Source organism: Falco biarmicus, chromosome 9 (assembly GCF_023638135.1).
Source record: "Falco biarmicus isolate bFalBia1 chromosome 9, bFalBia1.pri, whole genome shotgun sequence".
NCBI lineage: Eukaryota > Metazoa > Chordata > Aves > Falconiformes > Falconidae > Falco > Falco biarmicus.
The window spans coordinates 7,920,169-7,934,913 of NC_079296.1; the positions used below are offsets into that span (position 1 = coordinate 7,920,169).

The 14,745-nt window shown below is 55.6% G+C and overlaps 1 protein-coding gene across 1 annotated transcript in view; it reads right to left on the bottom strand.

Moving 5' to 3' along the window:
• Nucleotides 1-4,842, bottom strand: part of LOC130155373 (dual specificity testis-specific protein kinase 2-like) — a 31,803-nt gene extending 26,961 nt beyond the window's left edge. The window contains exon 1 of the mRNA XM_056352528.1: nt 4,647-4,842. The gene's annotated coding sequence lies outside the window, so the exon portion shown is untranslated. The remainder of the gene's footprint in view (nt 1-4,646) is intronic.
• Between the last annotated feature and the right edge of the window lie 9,903 nt (nt 4,843-14,745).

The following is a 14,745-nucleotide window of genomic DNA, read 5'->3' on the forward strand; positions in this document are numbered from 1 at the left end:
CCATCCAGTCTGTACACAGGGACTAAACCCATGGTAATCTACCTGCCGGAGGCTGCATGAGATCAGAAATAATTTAAAAGCCCTTGTGCTTTGAGATGGAGGTAACCAGACCCCTCTCAGCATGGCAGGCGAATGCTTTCTCAGGAGTTCAGCATCTCCACAGCACTTTTTGGGACCACATCCCTGCCCTGCACTTGGCCCCAGCCCCCCGAAGCCAGGCTGTGCAGATGCAGGAGAGATGCTCCCTGCTCTGACAGCCTCCAGGATATCTCCTGCAAAACACAAATCCTTCCCAGGGGAGCGAAGGAGAGCAGCTCAAATCCTGTTATGTCAGGGCAAGGGCTTGTACCGAAACCTGAGTTTTCCTCAAGCAGCCAGGACTGCTCTCCCCCCTCCCTCCAAGCCTTCCTCTTGCCACTGCGTGCTGTACCTAATCCACCACTGCCTTATTAAAAGCCATATGGCTTGCGGGAAGTTGAACTTCAGTTGCCTGACAAGCTGCCCAGCTCCCCTGCATGCCTCCGAAAGTCAGGTTACTCCTGCTAGGGAAATTAATCAATCATTTACCCCCATTAAATCTGTTTCTCCATGTAATGCTATGTAAACAAGCAGTATTTGCACAACGCCACGCATTATAAGAAGCTTCCCAAGGCAAGCAAGCTGCTTCCAAGAGCTCTGCGCATGTCATCACAGCCAGCTAATGTCGGGGACACTGAATACAGTAAAGTCTCTCTCCAGGGAACAAGGGATCACTCAGCAGCTCCCAAAGGGCCAAGGAAAGAGAAACAGATTCACACCTGAGGTGAGCATTTTCATATTAATGTGGCCCAGCAGACTGAGCCCCTAAGGCGATCCCAGCTCTGCACAGATGTTATCTCTTACCAGTCCACTACTGCAGAGCAGGAAGACTTGGCTATTGCTAACAGATGGAAAAACGAAAGCTAAAACGTAAGAAAAACAAGTTAAGTGACTTGCCAAAGGCCACGTGATCAAGGTGGGGTGTCAGGTCTGAGCTGTGAGGGGTCAGAAGGGACCCCTCACCCCTGGGCTCACAGACCTAGCTCTGCTCATTTGCTTTCCAGGCTCCCACTCCCAGCTCAGAGCAGCCGGGATACAGTGATCTGTATGGATAGTTCTCCATGCACGTTTTTCTTCTCTGACTCTGCCCAATAAAGCTTTTGAAACTACATAAATTTTTAGCCCCGGAACATACCTTGGCCAGAAGCTGCACAGCTCGCTAGCACAGCCCACTGCACAGGGAGCAAGGATCAGACCCGCTGAGCCTCAGCACCAGCCTGGGTGCCTCTGTCAGTGCTGCCCCCAGCAGCAGGCTCTTCCCATCCCCTAATGTCACCGCAGAGCCCCTAACCCAGCGCTGGCAGAGCAGCAGAGTGGCCAGCAGACCCCCCAGCTGGCAGGCTCATGCCCACGGTGGGTTTGTACACTGATTTACTCGCTACCCACTTCCACACCGAGGAGGGAGGGCAGCAGAGAGGAACCCTGGAAGCCAGCTGAGTGGTAGGAGGCTGGTAAAGATGCAGTTCTTGCAGCAGCAAGCTCATGCAGCTTACCTCTCCCAGCACATCAAGGCCTGTTCCCACCCCACTGTAACTCCAGCACCTTACAAACTTGCAGCAGTATGGAGCTGACCCACAGTCCATGCACGTTACCTAATTACAGCTGTCACTGAGGACATGGGAGGACCACAGCAACAGCCAACCACTTGCTAAATAGCGGCAACAGGGACACCTCAGGTTCGGTGGCAGGAGATGCCCATCTCTAGCTTTAGACACTCACGCTGAAGGTCAGATGGGGTAGGAGACAGGGCACTTGCCATCAGTGCTCAAAGTTGAAAGTTGCCTCAGAAACTGTGCTCCAAGTCAAAGCACCGTGGCCCTCACATAAAGTTTTCGTTGCAAAATCTGCCCTTAGGGGAGAAGATTATGCAAGACTGAATTTGAACAGCAGCAATGACCCTGAAGTGTTTTCTTTAAAGCCCTGAATGTTTTAAACTCTGACTGCAGGAAACTGCCAGGCTTCCAGTCTCCAGCAGAAGAAAACCAGCTTCTGTGCTCAGAGGGCAGACGAGCAGCAGCTCTCTCCACACAGCTGGAGAGCAGAAAAATCACAACTTCTGCCATAAATGGCAATTTTGGCATTCCTCCCTTATGCCCCATGCTCTCCAGGTAACTCCTGGACCATTCCCCAGGTGCAGGTACATCAGAACATCTTTAGGTGCAGCCTAAGGATACTGAACGTACTCCCAAAAGCTTTGCCAACTGGTGTAGAAAGGTGTTTTGGTTATGAGAGGACCTCCAGCTTCAGGCCACGAGCTTACACGTTGCTTTGGGATCCTCTGAAACATCACTAGAAAGCACCAGACCTAACAATCACCGGGCGAATAATTTAAGGAGAAATAATCACAGCAGGCATCAGCAGTGGGGACTGCTGAGGGATTTACTATGTGAGAAGGACCTTCCCTGGTGGATCAGAGATGCTGGAAACACAGCTGCACCTCACCCCACACAGCCTCCCCACCCGCTGTGAGCAGCAACGTTCCTGCAAGAGTACCCGTTCCTGGCAGACTAAGATTCAACGGGAAAAGGACAAGCAAATACATGCCAGGCAGGACCGTGGGCCAGGTGAGGACCCTCCAGCGAGGTCCCTGTAGGACCCTCAGTGCTGCCTGGTCTTCCCCACACTGACTGGCCCATCCCATGATGTACCAGGTTTGCAGCCTGGGGCATCCCTCAGCCTCACTGCTCAGGTCCAGCTTGATTTTATATCCTTCTGTTGGAGGACGGGAGCACCCTGACTCTCGTGATTTATAACCATCCACACGCAGATAGCTCCACGTTGAACTCCAGCTCCAGATGGCGTCTGCTCGGCCCCTGCAGGTTCGTGCCAGGCTGTGACTGACCTTGCATGATAACGGCAATCCTTTCGCTACTCAAGGCTGGCTTTTTGCCGTTTGTTTACCCCACAGCTTTACCTACACCCTGCATGAAGGTTTTACACTGCCTCTAACTTGGTTTTCCCTGTTGTGTGAGTTTGTCGGTTGTTCTTTTAAAGAAGAACAAGATACATTTAGGATAGCAGCTGAAAGTAGGAACCTGTAGCTTAAGCATGCTGTCTCCTGGGTACTGCTTCTGCACTGGAATTGCTGAACTTAGCAGGGAAATGGAAGAAACTCGAGCTGCTGGGGTACAGGTGTGGGACAATCCTGCCTGGGCCACCCCGAGCCATTCCTTGCCATGGCGAGGCCCTACTCCTAGGGCTGCTCTGGGGCAGATGGCTGAATCACAGAATCACAGCATGGTCAGGATTGGAAGGAACCTCTGGAGGCCACCTAGTCCAACCCCTGCTGAAGCAGGTTCTCCTCGAGCAGGCTGCACAGTCACATCCAGGTGGGGTCTGAATGTCCCCAGAGAAGGAGACCCCGCAGCCTCTGGGCAGCCTGTGCCAGTGCTCGGTCACCCTCACAGTAACAAAGGTTTTCTTCACATTCACTTGTGTTGCAGTTTGTGCCCACTGCCCCTTGGCCTGTCGCTGGGCACCACTGTAAAGAGCCTGGTCCCGTCCTCTTGTCCCTAAGGTGTTTGTAGACATGGATAAGATCCCTCTCAGCCTTCCCTCCTCCAGGCTAAACAGGCCCAGCGCTCTCAGCCCTTCCTCATCAGGGAGATGCTCCAGTCCCCTCATCATCCTCATAGCCTCCGCTGGATCCCCCCAGTGGTTCCCTGTCTCTCTCATGGATCTCGGAGATCCACGTCTCCAAGCCAGTCGCACCAAGAAAGGGCAGGGGAAGAGGGACCTTTTCTGCAAAGCAGAGACTGGTCTGAACACCCCCCTCTCCTTCAGCAAACCCACCTGCGCCAGCACCTGCGCAGCAGGTACAAGCAGCATCAGAGCAGCAGCACCACAGGAAAACTACTTGCTTAGATATAGGGAAAGGTGACACAAATCAACTGCCCAGGAACCGCACACCAAGCACAAACTCTATCCCACCCCTTGGGATCTACATTTTTTTTTTTCTTTCCAGCCTTCCAAAAAGCCCAGAGCCGTTCTCTGAGTTAAAAATGGGGACAGTGCCAGAGACATGGGTCTCTATGGACCACCCAGTAGGGCCCCAGGGCCAGCAGCTGAGAAATCACCTCTGGCTCCGCTCAGGACCATCCCGGGCCAGGAGAACGCCCAGAGTACCCCGTCCCCAGGCTGCTCCCCCTCTCCATCGCCCCCAGAAACTCCTGCCCCTGTCCAGCCGCTCCAGCGGGAGCCTGCGGGACAAAGCGCACAGCAGGCTCTCGGCACCGGGATCAGCTAGGTCTCGGTTGCTGATCAGGTTGGATCAGGTAGGATGTCGGCACCGGGATCAGCCGGGCTGAATTAACCCAACCGTGCCGCCTCGCAGCTCGGTGCCGGAGAGACCCGGCGCGCCCGGGCTGCCCCGCAGCCTGCCCGGGGGGAGCGGGGCGCGCTCCCCGCGCCCGGGGCTTCCCCTGGAGAAGGGAAAGAGGAGCCCGGGGCCCCGGCCGGGGGTGCCCCTTGTCCCGCGGGGGGCGGCCCGCCCGCTCGGACCTGCCGGGCGGCGGGGACACGGCGGGACGCGGCTCGGCGCCCCCCGCCCGGCCCTACCCCCGACTCACCTGCTGCGGCTCGGCCCCGGCTCCTGCGGGACTCGCTGCCCGCGGCTCGGCACGGCCGCCGCTCCCCGGCGTGAGCCCGCACCGCCCGGCTCGGCACGGCCGCCGCTCCCCCGGCGTGAGCCCGCACCGCCCGGCTCGGCACGGCCGCCGCTCCCCGGCGTGAGCCCGCACAGCCCGGCTCGGCACGGCCGCGGCTCCCCCGGCGTGCGCCCGCACGGCTCGGCCCAGCGGCTGCTCCCCCGGCGTGAGCCCGCACGGCTCGGCTCGGCTCGGCCCCGCCCGCCCCCGCCGCGATGCACCACCCCCGTGCCGTGCACCTGCCCCCCCTCCGAAGGAAGGCGCCATCTCCCCGGGACCCCTCCCGCCCCCAGCGCGACCCCCGGTGCCGCAGCCCCTCCCGGGACAAAGGGCCTCCCCCCGCCCCCCAGCACACGGCGTCGTACACCCACCCACCCACCCCGCGAAGCACAGCAAAGGCGACCCCCAAACATCTCCTCCCGTGCTCCCCTCTAGGTCAGGAACCCCCCCACCCCACAATGGGACCGTGGCTGCCTGAGTCGCCCCCCCCGCCCTGCCCCGGGCAGCCCACCAGAGCTCTGGCTCCCGGAGGATGGCTGGGCGCTGGGCAGAGGGAAGGCAGCTCCCATGCCGGACACCACAGGGGCATGTGCCCATCTCGCAAGGACACCACTGCCGGACCCCAGAGCATTCAATGACAACAGACCCCGGCACCAGGACCCCCCAGTCCTCGCACAAAGCCAGCAGAGCTCGTGCAAGCCCAGCCTGAGGAGAGCAAGTGCTTTCCATTCCCAGCTCCTGCTCCCAGCCTTCTCACCTCTCCGCCAGCCCTGGCTCCTCTCCCAGCTGCTACTCTCTCCCCTCACCCCCAGGGTAAGGGTGCTTGTGGGGGGCAGCCGCACAGCACCCACCACCATGCACTCCAGCTCCCCACAGACCCATGGGACAGGAGCAGGATGACCTCTCACTTGCGCAACAGGCACCGCAACATTTCTCCACCAATAAAACCTCTACTGCGACACGGGATGAGGCTGCCCTGTGGGTTACAGCAACCCCAACACGAGAGCACCCAGGGCTCATTTCGGTTATTTGATGAGGTTAAGACAAACAACAATCTGGGTCATGAGCAGGAGGCAGCTGGGACTTGAGGAACGCAGCTGGCAACAAGAGAGATTGGGCAGCCACAGCCAGAAACATCTGTGCTGCACTAGTGACACTAGTGTGCCCCAGGACAGGGGACCGAGGCACGTGCTCAGCCCTCTGTCCCCACCGAAGAGCAGGGGCTAGTGAGAGGTGCTGGCAAAAAGGGGCAGCCAGCCCCCTGCCCTCCTCTCCAGCCCTGCTGGCTCCCTGGGGACCCTCCACGCTGTCGCAGCTGGAGGCACACAGAGGCAGGAGCAGCGTTTATCCCATGGGAGATGCCTGGTGCAGCCCCACAGGCTCTCCTGGGTGAGGGTCCTTAAGTCCCCTCTGCAGAGGGATTAAGCAGCCAGGGTTGTTTCCTCCAATAAGAATGAAATCAGGGGGAGCAGCATCTTCATTTTATGGACCCTCTTCCCCCAAAGCACCACAGACCCCCTCCCTCAGGGTGGCACAGGGCACTGACGTGTGGAGAGCAACATCTAGCTGCTACAGACCACAGGTTTTGCCCCAAGGCCCCAGACACGATGTCTTGAAGCCCCTCATACATGACAACCCCCAACAAGGGATGCAACAGCAATCCCTTCTCTGGGATGTCCAGGGGCTGTGCCCACCACGTGAAAGGCAGGTTCCGCAGATCAACAAGATGCAGTTTCAAAGCCACTGTCCAGTACAGAGAGACAGCATTTAGACGTAGCTAGCTGTTAAGGCTGTTAATGGCTTCTAGGTACCTGACTTTAAGAATATTTACTGCCCATTTACTGCTATCTTGTAAACACGGTTGCTAAGATGCAGCTGTACAACGAGAAACCATCTTCAGAAGCATCCTTGCACTGCAGGGTCTGCCAGCAGCTGGCTGGGCAGTTACCGCACCGAGACTCACAACAAGCAGCGGCATGCAGAGCTGCCCGGCCCAGGTGGGCTGGCAAGTCAGGCCACAACTTTGGGCTACAAACTCCTCCCTCAAATGGGTGACCATTTCAGGCACATTTTCCTTACGACCAACACCAAAACACAGTGGGAAGAAGCAGATTTGCACATGTGGCATCAGGAGCTCGTTAGCAGACTGGCACCCCGGGGCTGTCGGTGAGGCTGGGCTCTCGGTACCTATGGCTCCGTGGCTCCATTTCCTTTAGGAGAAACTGGGAAAGGGATTAACAGGGACTAAAATCAACCCCAATGACAGGGCAGATGTGTCAGCAGTCTCAGCAAATCCAACAGGTCAGCCAAGCAGGTCCATTTGTGGAGAGAAGCTCGCATGACCAAAACCTCCCACTAGGATGCAGATGCATCCCATTATTAGTCCCAGGCACGTCTCTCCTCACTGCAGAGCCATCTCTGCTTCAGGTATGGCTGGCCAGGCTTGCTGCCAGGCAAGCTCTGCTGCTTTTGCTGCCCTCCCTCCTGCCTCCTCCTTCCACAACGATCAGCAAGAGCAACACGTTCAGTGCTGCAGTGAGAGAACCCCAGCTCCTTTCTCCCCTGCCGCTCTTCCCCACACACAGACTGCGTACCCGCATGATGCACCTGCCCAAGCTCATGACCAGCCATGCTCCACAAAGCACCCTGCTACGTCATCCTGCCGCACCTGCAAGCACAGATCATTTTCCCTGCAAGGAGCAGCACGCAGAGCAGCCGGAGCAGCAGCTGTCTGCTCTTACAGCCAGCCAGGCAAGCTGCAAGCTACTGAGCAATCCCCAGCGGGTGTCAAAGCAGAGGTGCTGTCCCCATGCTCAGGCCCAATCCAGCTGAACACCACACAGGCAGCCCAACATCAGCCGGATGGCCCAGTGGTCCCAGTGCGCACATCATTAAGGCGAATGAACACCAGACGGGCAACCCAGCGGGATCACCACTTTTAAGTGGACACAGCATCAGCAACAAACTTCACGGTGTTGATGGCTGAGAAGCACCTGCATCACTCTGCAGAAAACCACAAGAAGACCCAGGTATAAGAGCCACTTCTGTTTCCTCTTGTAAAAATTCTCTTCTCTTGTCCAGGTGCTTTTCTCCTCTGGCAACACCTTCAATGATGCCACCATTTCTCCCAGCCTCCTTGGTGCCCCCAGCCCTCAGGCACCCCGGGCAGGAGCAGGGGCTCTGACACGTCTGTGGCAGCATGATCAGGCAGCAGCTCTGCTCTGATGGAGGCTTGCAACACCTTCCTCCAGCCTGCTTTCAATCGCTTTAGGATTATCAAGGACCCTGGGAGGTTGTCAAGGTTGTTTTTTTTCTGTGTGCTTGCTGTCAATGAAGTAATTAAACAAAGGTCAAAGGGTGTCTGTCCCTGGAGGAGCTGAACAGCCAGTTAAGCCTCTCATCTGAAGCCCAGCCCAGGATGCCAAGCGATTCTGCGCATTTCCAAGCCGGCCAGCAGCCGTACCGCCCCATCGAGAACTTGTAGGGTGACGGCTGCCTGTCCCAAACACGGGAGGTCTCTGCAGGTGGATGCTGAAAGATCACTGACAGAACCACAGATGTGAAGGCCACAGCCAAGATGTGGTCCTAAAGCACCAGACTGAAGAGGAGCCTCTGGCAGGTGCAAGAAAGCCTAGCAGAAAAGGTCTAGCATATGGAAAATCCTGTTGGTGAGAAGGGATGGGACCCAGGTGCATTTCAGTGAATGCCCTGATCTTGAGACAGCCACTTCGCCCCTGGCTAAGGGACCCCTGGGTCCCCCAGCCAGGCTTGCAAACCAGAGCAACAAAGAGAGGAACAGAGAGAGACCTGAGATGGGTCCAGGCACCTGCATTTTTTAGACCCAAACTCACGGACACTGTGTCCTGCAAAGCACAGCCTGACATCACTCTGTAGGTCGCACTGCAAGATATTTATTCCCTTTGTGCTCCTTGGGAGGTATCTCGTAGACAAGACTCGCGCTTCTGTTAGTCCTGCCTTGGACAGTTTTGGGGCTCATTTGTCATTTCAGCCACATTTGACAGAAAGGTCAAGACCTCAGAGGTGCGTGGTTTTGTGAAAACAAGGCAGCAAATGGGGAAGTGAGACCCTGTTTGTGCTCCCAGCGTAGGAGGTGCTGCAGGCTTTAGCAGACATTTGAGAACCCACACCCCAGAGCAACTGCCTCAAGGTTCAGCAATGGGAGAGGCTCTGGTAGGAGCTTGCATCTTCTTAGACACCAAGAACAGCATAGCAGCATACCCAACTGAAAGAAACCCTTGGAGAGCACCTCTAGTCAGCACAAGGACTGCCCGTGTCTGCCAAAACATCTGCTGCAGCTCCTCCTGCCAACATGGGGCAACCAGGAGATTGTTGACACTGAATACAGCGCCACAGAATCGGGTCCTGCCAGAAGGCAGAAGTTTGTAGCTTGACAAATCGTGTGTGCAAATCCTTCTCACACCCCAGAGGAGGAAAAATCTGGTTGACATGACACCCTGCAGGCACTGTGGCTCTGGCTTACTGTGGTGGTCCTTTAAACAGGCCTGAGGTGGCTGCTGCGCCCTGTCCCACACCCATGTCCACCCCTCCCACCAGCCTGCTGCACCCGTTAGTGGCTGCCTCCAAGACCTAGTCCTTGAACATCCTTGAGGACTGGTAACATTCCCGCCTGCTAGCCCGAGCAGGGGCAGATGTGGTGTCCCTCGGCACATTCCCAAGCCGTGGGATCTGCTGGACCCTGTGCCAAAACAGCAGAAGCCTGGACTCCGGCAGGAGCAGCGTGGTGCAGGGAGATCCCTAGTCTCACCTCTCCTGCCTGCAAAACATGATGCTGCCCAACTGCTCTGCACAACCAACCACTCATGGCAGGGACCCCCGCAAGTCACCACCAGCCCACCCACTCCTGCCCACAGGCAAGTTTCCTGGCTTAAGAAAAATCACCCTTAGCTTTTGGTGTCCCTGAACTTTACTCGGGGATGAGCTGTGCCCTTCTCCAAAACAGCCAACTGGCACTGAATCTGCCCCACTGCCAACTGGATTTGGAGGCATTGCTTGCAGAGTAAATTTGGGGCATGAACACCTGCCAGAAGTGCGCAGACCGCTCAAGTTAAGAAAAGCCAGCAGTGAAAGTGCAATTTCTTGGGGGCAGAGCCCCTTTAGCAGCACTCTCACCGACACCTTCTCCAGGCTGCATAGTAGCCGGGTGGTCCCTCCGGTTTGTGCCCCATCCTCCCTGCAGTGTGGAGCTGCGGGTCCCGGCAGCACCTGTCCCGTGGTGCACCCCAGAGCACCGATCACAGCATCTCCCAAGGCTGCAATGCCCACAGCCCCAGCCTGCCACCCCCGTGCGGTGCTGGCCCAGGCCGCAGAGGTGGCCGATGGAGCCAGCCTCACGCCCAGCCGGCTCTGCGAGCCCCAGCTCTCCCGCAGCAGCTTGGCAGCCCCATCACTCCTCAGCTAACTGCCTCACCAAGGTCACGGTGCCGCTAAACCTGACCTCCTGACAAATCTTATCAGGAGGCTGGTACTGTAACACCACTTAGCACAGCGCGCACACGTTCTGCTTTGGCAAGCCTGTACATGGATTGGTGTTAGCACCTGGTCACACACAAACTGCACGTCACCTCCTGCATCCGAGGCTCAGCGTCACACCACACCCTCCCTGCTTGCCGTGTTCCTCAGACACAGGGTTTCTTTGTACCTCCAGTGCTGCTCTGCTGAGCTCTGGCTTAAAGCAGCAGCAAGCACAGCCCTGGGAACATCCACCCAGTGCTTTACAGGGATATGAACAGCAAACGACATAGTCAACCTTTCTTCTGATGATCACCAGGCCAAAAAAAAAAAAATTAGAGCAAGCACAATCTCTGCAGGGAGGCCTTCTCCCAGCCAGGCACTACAGCCTTCCATCACGTCTGCGAGCTGAGAGACCTGCCCCTCAGCATTCTCCTGGGCTACACCACTTCTGCAATCCAGAAAAAATGCTGGTGCCGCTCAAAGGCATGGCCGCACCTTCCCCCTGCTCCAGCTGCCCCTGCCCTCCACCCTGTGCCAGCACCAGCCTCTGCACCGACCATCCTGTGAGCCAGACCTGAAGACCAATCCCTCTGAAAATTAATTCAAAAGGAGGTAAGGGAAACTATTTACCAGCTGGCTCAGCTGCCTGGTTCTGCTCTTTACTCAAGAGCAAAAAGTCCAGGCCTGGGTGGGAGCATGACAAGCACCTGATCGGGGAGGGGGTGCCCCCCTTCTAGCTCTGACCTGGGGCATACACAAGACCAATAGGTCAAGTAACCTCAGCCTCGCTGCAATTACAGGGCCAGCTTCCCGTCTCCGCGTACACAGGCCAACGTCCAGTGCTCCTCTTTTTGAATCCTTGACCATCTCCTGTATTTTTCTCCACTTGCTCCACACGTTGAAGTATAGTGACTTCTTGCAAAATAAACCTGCATTTTTTTTTGTTCCAAGGGATGCTCCCAGGCCACCAGCTGAAAGCAGAGGTAAGGTCATAGTGCTCAAACACACCATATTCTCACTCTCAGCAAGACTGCTCCAAGACTGTTCCGTGCTGTTGCTGCAAGCAGCCAGAGGAGCAAGGGGAAGGGAAGCCAGGCAGCTCTGCCAGGAACCACTGCAGCAGGCAGAGTGAGGGAGGCTGCGCTCTCATTTGGCTGCGGTTCAGGAGTTACACAGGTGAACACCGACAGCCCTCGGCCTCAGCCATGGCTCATCAGGGAGCTGAGTGCTCACCCACGGCGCCAAACCCCACCGCTGCCCCGACACCTCTACTGCTGCCCCACAGAGCCCCCCGAGCTGAGCAGCGATGAAGGCCTGCTGGGGATGCCTTTGAGCATCAAATAGGTATTGCTCGGTTTCCAAGGCGCTCTGGGAACTTTTGTAAACGAAGATACATAGATCCTAATTCTTCCAAAGAGGGAAACTTAAGTTACAAAATTTACGATGTGCAAGGCTATTTATAATTGACTATATGCTTAACCCCTCTATTTTCAATACATTTGAACATCCCGTTTCCATCCTGCCAGCTCAGACCAAGGGACCTTTACACCAGCCATCCTTCAGCAGACAGACAACAGAAATCAATCCACAGAAAGGCAGCGCAGTGCCACAGGTTATTAAAGCAAGACGTGCTGCTCAGTGCAAACAGGACAAGCATCCTCTCCACTTTCACAGAACAGGAACTTCGAAACAGTTAACCTAGGGTAGACAGAAGGATTCGCATGATTTTAAATGAATCGACAAAATTCAAATGCAGCCTCCAAAATACAGGATCACACTGTTTGGGTACAGAGGTCACTCCAAGCACCCTCTGCTCTTTTATTCCACTGAGGCCAAGGATCTGACCAAGGGAGACTGGAAGGAGCTTGTGGAGCTGGAGCTGCCCAGGTTGTCAGTCTGAAAGTACCACCAGAGAAGGACTTGTCTTTCTCAGTTCAGTATCTTTGGATGAGGTTAATATTATTGACAGGGGAGGAACAAAAGCAGACTATTTTTTTCTTTTTTCAGATCTTGGAAAGCCTTTGGCTCTTTGCCCAATCCACCAGCAAGTATTTTCATTTCTGAAGACACATTTCTGAAGATACTAAGAGCCTTTTTAAAACCATTATTTTATTAGGATCGGTTTATACAAGTGCCTTTGGTGAAAAACCTTTTCCTCGCCCCAGGACAAATGTCATTGCCCATGTCACCTCATAGATTTCCCCAACATCTTCATAAAGCTTGGCAATGAATACAAATCCTTTCTTCTTCCCTTAAAGCCCTGGATTACACACCTCACAGCCATTACTTGTAGCCTAACTCTGCAAAGCTCTTTGGGACAGAATTTATCTAAGCAGTAGTCTAAAAATAAGATCTTAATCTTGCTGCGTGCAGCACAGCCTTCACCCTGAGCCCAAACGGGACCCACTCCAAGGACCAGTTCCAGCCTCTTCTCTCTACTGCAAAAGCAAACAATTTCCTGCTAATGTGTTTAGTTTTCTTCGTACCAGTTCACATTTTAAACTAACAGGTCTGAAGACTATCCACTGGTTTATGAAGCAGAAGAGACTCCTATATTACAGCCTTTCTCTCTCCAGGAAGGCGAGAAGAAAGTTGCTTGAGCCTCATCCTTTGCAGAAATAAACCTGCTCAGGAGCATCAAGCGAAAACAGTTTTAAAAACAACAGCCCCCCAGAAATGAGGGATTTCAAAGTCTTCATTATAACGACTCTTACTGAAAGCACAAATGTGGGAGTGCAGGAAATTAATTAAAAAATAATGTACTTTAAGTACTGCTCAGAACTCCTCTAATATTTTCATTCTATTAAGTTCATAAAGTAAGCATAACACTGTTTAAGTCCTAATGCATTAAAAAACAATTTTTTAATCAGGTGACCAGTCTATCAGGAATAAATCTTATGCACATTTCAGACAACAAGTCGGTAAGATCTCTACCTCCTGTAGCCCTAAAGCAGCCCTGGCCAGACTCACTCACTCACTCAACACTGAAGACTGGTGGTGTTCTTCCATCACGCCAAGGCAGGCTAGATCTGACTTCTACCTGGTTTTGTTACCTTGTGGCCACCTGAACCAGAGCAATCGCCCACGCTGCGGTTGCCACTATGTGGTTGCAGATGGTAATAGCAGGACACGAAAATGCTTCTGCAGCTTCCTACCCATGACCACATCCCATAAATCTTTCTCCTGTAACAGCTCCTTTGGTCTTCATAAGCTAAACCCCTTCCTTTATAAACTTCTACGACGTTCACAGTCATCCTGTAGGGTGTCTGACACATTTTGAATAAGCTGAACCTATGGAGTAAAACCAGGCCTTTTTTTTTTCGCATCTTTATAAAGCACTTGGCATAACAAGATCACACTGAATCACAGGTACTGCTGAATTTACTTACAGCCACAGTAGCAGGTCCAGCCTGTCCCGTTTACAATGTGAATCTCTCCCTTTCCCTTTTCTTTCAGGGCTGCATACCCTTTGGGGTACCTGCTGGGGCCTCCCTCAGGAACTAAAAACCTAGAGGAATCACCCAGTAACTGATTTCACGCTGCTTGTGACTGGCTCTCAGAGCAGCACAAGCTCCCTCTCTCACCAGCATGCCCAGCCACAGGGCCACCAGTGCATCACCACCATGGGGGGCCACTCCGCTATGGTCACACAGCTGCACCCTCCAGACCTCCTCTCTTCTGCTGCTCCCTCATCCACCGTTCCTCACTGGGGAGGGGATCACAAGCCAACAAGCCTGATCCTCACCCTGATTTCCTCCTGTGCTGCACTCCCTCTTCCCTCATGCTTACCGGGTACTGAGCTGAGCGGCTTTCACTCCTCCCCAGCTCTTCCCCCCCACCACGGAGGGGCCCAGAGGTACCACTACTTGGTCCTTGCAAAGGCCAGCACAATTCTGCCCCAGGAGGCAAACGCTACAGAGGTTTGAAGAGCAGAAGCCACGAGCGAGGCCAGGGTGGGGACACCCTGTCCCCTACCCTGCAGCTCCCCCCAGACCTGGGGGGCCGCCACAGTGGCCTAGTGCCAGTGCTGACCCTCCTCACCCTCAGCCACACGCGGAGGTCCCGGCACCAAGCCCAAAGCCACGACGAGCAGTTAGTGCACACAGCACCCCTGCTGCCCGTGGCGGCCAGCAGCGTGACCGGGGGGCTGTGAGGCACCACACGGCCCCTCAGAGAGGGCACAGAGACCCCCGCCAGCCACCCCACTGCACCTATCGCCACAGGCCCCTCGCTCCTATCGCTACAGGCCTATAGCCACAGGCCCCTCACCACCCTGCCCCACCGCTGCGTCCCCGGACTGGCGCTGAGGCTCCTACCCCGACCCCTGCCGCCCTCCACGGGGCCCAGGGGGGGGCGTCCGGCCCCGCATGGAGCACCCCCAGGCCGCGGGGGGAAGCAGCCCCAGGCAATGCCCCGTCGGCAACATGGCGGCGCCTGGCGAGGCGGTCCGCTCGCGCAGTCACGTGAGGCGGCGGCAGGTCGTCACGTGATGCCGAAAGCCAGTGGGGTGGGGGGTGTCATGTGACCA